This window comes from Schistosoma mansoni, chromosome 2 (assembly GCF_000237925.1).
Source record: "Schistosoma mansoni strain Puerto Rico chromosome 2, complete genome".
Classification (NCBI taxonomy): Eukaryota; Metazoa; Platyhelminthes; class Trematoda; order Strigeidida; family Schistosomatidae; genus Schistosoma; species Schistosoma mansoni.
This window is the reverse complement of record NC_031496.1, coordinates 29,127,031-29,133,640: the sequence shown is the minus strand read 5'-3', so window position 1 is coordinate 29,133,640 and position 6,610 is coordinate 29,127,031.

Here is a 6,610-nt window from a genome sequence, read left to right as displayed (position 1 = left end):
CCCTTTTGCTCTTATTCATACAGGACAAAAAAATCGTTCGCCTACGAGCTTAATGGTTGCACGAACATGGTTGAGAAAGTGCGTGCAACACACTTACGGCGTTGCATCGATAATGTTTCGGCATGATTAGGTGACCCCTACCTGTAAATGTGTCATATAGTCGAGCCTCCTTACCTTTTTATCTGTTTGATCCGTAGTTTCAGGGTTAACAAAGAAAACTCGAAACGAAGATCCGTGCCTTCTTTTTTAATCTGGGAGGGTTTAAGAAGGTCGATTCTCTACAAACGTCGAGGAAGTTATACCAAACAAGGCGTCTGCAACCACATTGTTTGACCCGTACATATGTTGTGCATCCGAATTAAAATGCGAAATGTAGTTTAGTTGTAGTGACACTAGAGGTGAGTTCTTATCAGAAGATAAGTCAAGAGTGAAAATGGATAGACTGAATTTATAGAATTATGGTCTACTTCGTTAATAATACTATCATAATAATAGACCTAACCCTAAAACTGTAGATTTGTCATGATGTGACTGACTAATCTATAAGATCTTATGTGGAAGTCATATCATTGTCTATGCTGACTCGTCCTATCGTAGGAATCACCAGTATGATTTTACCTACTTCTGCAGGACACATTTAGACTGGAGACAAAACAATATATTCAGTACACATAAAAAAGATATATTACAAAAGAATGACCACAACTGCAAGGCTGAGCCATGCCATCCGATTTACTGATTTCAATCAAATCTTCCCTCCTTTACCATTGCTGACCTCCTCTTCGTGTCAATTGTTGAATATAAACCTTTTCAGTAATTACATGCTCGGCTTCAAAGGTCGCTTGGTTAGAGTACAATCCAACTCCAAATTCTCGTCCTTCCACCGAGTGTTGAAAGTGCCGTACAGAATAATGAACGACTTGGAGTCCCCTGCCGAATGTGCATAAAGGAATCTGCAACGACGAAGATCCAGTGAATTAGTTCGCGTAAACCCACTTTAAGATGGACATATCCCTTACCGTATGTAGTGATCAGTTTTTCCGTTGCCGCCTGTAAATTCAAGACAGGTCCACGCAGGCGGCTGTTAGAATTATGTTGAAGAACGCTTACTTCTGTACCAGTGTCGATGGAGTGGCGGACTTCACATCAGCGATACATAATAGATGGTTATTTTCACTGACTGTGGGTGCTGTTAACACGTGCCGGGGGGTAGTTTCTTCTAAGGGTTTTCGTGTCGAACGGTCTTGGGGTTGGGAGGATGAGGGTTTTCCTGCAATTTCCAGAGGACTCACCATACTTATCGTGGGACCAACACCAATCAAGATCATCTGCCTCTTGTGGTCCACCCAAAGACATTTTTCGTGATGGACTTCGATCATGATGAATACTAAGAAAAGGAATGAGAGTATGACAGATCTGTAACTTCATTTTGTGTCGTTGGAGGCTTATTTTGATAGAACAAATCTCTGGGCTGAGGGTTGTGTTGATCTTCAGAATTCGATCGACAGATGGGGCCAGTTCATTCACGGTATTATATTTTAATGAGACGCAAACTGCTTGTACCTGTTGGGGAGGCTTAAATAAGAGATGTCTAAAGAAATTTTCGTCGGAAGTCCGTTGACTAATGACCTTCGGCGTACCTAGCGAAACTCCTGTTGCTAATCAGTGTTGCAATTCTGGATTGTGGGATAGTTGGTTTAACCTTTGTCAGTCGGTTAGGTCTCTTCGTTAGAGGATAGCCTTTCCTAAGCTGTCATAAGATTCTGAAACATTACAAGTAAGCATGAGGTATAACGTACCTATTAAAATCGCTCAGAAATGCCTTCAATACAGTGAAGATATGACTAGTCTTGAAGTTTTGCAACTCTAAACCAGTAACACCTTCTATGTTCGAAGCGCTCCACAACCAGTTGAAATCAGAAGTCAGACGAGAAGAGGTAGGAAGGATATATTTGGTACATTATCAATATATCAAGAAGCGTTTACTCTGACCTGGCTAGCGAACCTAGGAGCTATGTCCCACGCTGGATCGTAACGTGATCTGGTGCGGATGCATGACCGAAAGCCTTCAGTTAAACAAGTCCACTTAAAACAATGTGGTCAGCATCCAATGTCGAACACTTAGAAAGCTAGTGATTTTGGGGAATTATTTACAGCTACAACAGCAAGGAATCGGACACACACGAGTCTATTACACTGTGATAGTGGAAATCAACTTCTGTGTAGCAGAACCAGACTTTGGCCAGAATTACATGAGTCAAAAAGTGGGTGCATGTTCCGACGCGAAGAAAGTAAAAGATAAATAAGCGGAAAAAAAATCCAAGAACACAGAAATACTATCATGAAATGTGGAAAATATTCATAAACGATGTTAAATAAGGGACAGACCAACAATTTATCGTTTGGTGTATCAGATCACGTAGGACTCACCACTAAAAATGTTGCAGATATTCGGGAATCGACAACGCATTCGTTCGTAACACCCTTATAATCGAAAGATACCGGCCAAGTGGAATCAGAAGTCAGGGATGAATGAATTCGAAGGTGTATTTGGAAGGTTGTCGATATGTTGAGAGTTGAAGATGCTAAAGCACTTGGAATTTGACAACACCTTAACTAGTAACAGCTTCTATAATCGAAACGTGTCCAGCTAGTGAAATCAGAAGTCAGAAGCGAAGAAGTTTGAAAATATATTTGATAGGCTTTCAATATATTGATAAGTGACTGCTGATCTAAATTGGCTGGCGGCTGTAGGAGAAGTTTAGCACGGTATCATCACTCGTGTTCTGGTGCGGATGAATGACCGAGCGCCTTCAGCTAGGTGAGTTCATTAAAACTAATGTGGTATGTATCTAATGTTGATGACTTACAGAGCTATTGATTTTGGGGATTTATTTGCCGCTAAAAATATGTTAAGAAGAAACCCAGGAAAAAAGTCACAGAAACTAAATCTCTCAATGATCAAGGACACTACTTACTATCCAGACGCAGATATCAAATAGCAAACAGTTTGTTACTTCTGCTTAGCGATGTTTGAGATATGAAAGACGGAGCGACAGAAGTTACATGCGCTTGAAATAAATTAGGCGTGTCAAATGAATTTAGGCCCAGAGTGAGTTGAAGCATAGCAACGTTTAGTGCATTTTCGCTTTATTTATCTTGTGCTCAAAAGATTGTCTGTTTACATTCAAAGAAATTCTGACCACAAAGTCGAATAAAGTATTTATAGCGTTCATTTTCATGAGCTGAACTCATTTTTTGACTACAGTACGTGTACTCATTATTCACTACGAGACCTTATGTTTAGAAAAAAAGACAGGCAGCCAGATTATGACATAGTTTTGTCGTATGGAAAATAGTTTTTTTTGGACTGTTACTTAGCAGTCCGTCAAGACTCTTCAATTAAGGACTCGGAGTTGACTCACACTAAAGACTAGGTGGTATCAGACATGGGTTAAAATAGAAGCCAGCAACAACCCTTCTGTATTTTTCTCGAGCATTTGTCACTCTAGTGTTAGGAATTACTTTGAACTAAAGAAGTTCTTGGCTGTATTTTGAAACTATACTGTATTTCATATTATATATTGTTACACGCATGTTTATTTCATTTTGATTGTAGTCCTCTCTTTACCTATTTACGTCATTTCCTTGTTTGTTAGGTTCATGCCCAAGCAACCAATAAAGGGGGAATAAAGCAGACGAAAGCTCAAATAAAGGGGAAAAGTAGATTTTTCCCCCATCACGTCTGTTTAGACTGTGGTAGATAGACAACATATCCTATGAAAGTGGGACGTGCAAATTAGTTAGTTGCCGCTTAAAATACAAAGTACAAGAGCTGTTGATTGGTTTGGTCTACCGCAGTCTAAACTGTGATGTGAATGTGGTCTTGCTAGACGGTTTCAACACTTAGTCACCAAGTGGTCGATGTTTAATCTTAGTAGACCTTAATGCACCTACGTTAGACTGGAAAAATTTGAAGACTGCGTTATCAGAATATTCTTTCGAACAGAAACTAGTTGATACGATTGTCACATGTTCCTTAGTGCAACATGTGTAAGAAACAACTAGGTACGACCCGGACTCCGAATTATTCTTACTAGATCTCATATTGACCCATTATGAGGGTGACGTCACAAACCCCCATTATATGCCGTCCCTAGGTAAAAGTCTTCGATTTCCATACAATTGTCAGTGAAGAGAATGTGCCAGCCCAAGCCAGACCAAACGTCTAGCAAGCGAATATAGAAGATATTATACACTCATTATCCTCGGTAGATTGGTCAATAGAATCAGAGTCCCCTATGGGAACTGCTCGGATGTATCCAGAAATTTACACATAAAAGTCACTGCACAACTTAACCCTTGGACTACACCAAGGGGTTCAAAAACCTTCGCACTATGGTTCAGTAAAGAGGTTCTCACCCTTCTCCGTAAAATGAAAAGATTGTGGGAGATTTAGGTTACTGAGTACTAACGCGACAAAGTCTCAATGTCGGGAAGCTAGAAATATTTGTGCCTCGACCCTCTGCAAGTCTAGAAGGTTGTACGACAAAAAACTTGTTAAGGAATCTATAGGATACCCGTATATTCGTACATAAACTAAGAGAAAAGGAAATATTCTAGCATAATGGAGAGACAGTAGTACTGCATCATTGGTGGAAGACGATTATGGTAAAGCTTAGGTATTCTCAAACTACTTTAACAATGCATGTACCTTAGAGGTGCCCTCCTCTCCAATTCATACAACCCACCCACACACACAAAATGGACACTGGCTATTAAAGAACTCAATATCTGTGGTCTGCTAAATGAGCTTGATATAGGCAAATCTAAGAGAGCCGATGAAATGCATCCTAGGTTACCAAAGGGACTTGCAGATTTTGTCGCGAATCCCTTAAGCATATGTTTTAATATGTCTGTAATCCAGGGTCTATGACCAAAAGACTGAATAATGGTATAGTAAGTCCCATCCTCAAAACAGGTATGAGACCTAAACCTGAGACTTATCGATCCGTAAGCTTAAACAGCGTGGCTGTTAAAATTTTAGGAAAGAATATTCTGATGTTGTTTAAGTATCTCGACGAAAACTGGATTCTTTCTGAGAAGCAGCATAGCTTTAGAACAGGTTATTCATATCTCGCTAACCTATTAGTAGCCTGTTAAAGTTAATACGCTCTTAAAGATCAAAATCTACCCATAGATGTAGCCTACATTGACTTTTGACAAAGTTTCTCACAACCGGCTGTTATACAAGTTAAGTAATATCGGGATCGGAGGCAACTTATCAATATGGATGAAGGAATTTCTGGTCAAGCGTCAACAACGAGTACGGGTGAACTCAAAGTTGTCTAGCTGGGAAACTATGTTTGGCAGAGTGCTTCAGGGTACATTTTTGTGGCCAGTGTTGTTCTTCCTGTAAATAAATGACCTTCCTAATCTCTTATAATCATTGGCTTTGTTATACGCTGATAGTGTCAAGATATGGAGGACGATAAAAAGTAGAGTTGATAGCTTGGAGCTTCAAAATGACCTGGAAAAATTATCTGAATGGTTTATGATCTGGCAGTTGCTAATAAATGCTTCCAAGTGCATTATGATGCATATTGGTCACTAAGATACAGATACATACACGGTGAATAACAGTGAGCTACCTGTTCAAACATAATAACTTCGGCGTCATCGTTAGTCGACTTGAAAACTACCGCACACTGCTGTGCGATAGCCGCTAAAGGTTTTAGAACCCCATGGTCTTAACGTAAGGCCTTTTAGCCGTGTCGATGCTAAAACCTTTGTATATAGTATTCGTTCGTCCTAAACTGGGGTGCTGCATACAAGCGGCTTGCCCCTGCCTAAAAAGAGAGTGGGCTGTTGAAAAAGGTTCAATGAACCACAACTAAGCTGATCCTCGAAATAGCAAAACTTCCGTGTAATGCTCGACTTACTAAACTAAACCTATTTTCATTGTCATTTAAAAGAACCAGAGGCGACTTGATCACAGTTTTTAAATTAATTAGTGGTAAATTTGCATTTGATATGCCCTCACTTTTCTTGTTTTCCAAAACAAGATTTACAAGGACACTAAAAGAGTTCACAATTCTAGAACAAATTACTTGTCAGCTGACTATCGACTTTCTCATCGAATCATCAACAAATGGAATTAATTAGCTCCATCTGTTAGCGCTTTGAACAGGAAGCTGGGTCAACTGAAAGACCACCATTGTCAGGACTAATACAGGACACCTAGCTTCTTGTCGTTTTAAAACTGAATTTGAATTCTTCATATCAATGATAATACCTGACGATGTACTTTTTTTGCTCTAGATGAGAATTTTAATGAACTATTCTGTAGAACAATGTATGGCAGTTCAAAGTACCAATAATATCCGTCTCAAACTAAAGCAATGTAATGTCTTATTACATCCAATGGTATAGTACTCACAATCAAATATTAGAGTCTTAGTCATAACATGTTACCACGGCTTAATCTGTTTTTAGAATCAACTAGAAACTTTGCGTTGATTGATTGGCTATACAAGATGTTAATTTTATGATCCCGTTTGCACAGTATATAACCAACTTCGTTTTAGTACAGAGGTTGTGACTTTTTTTT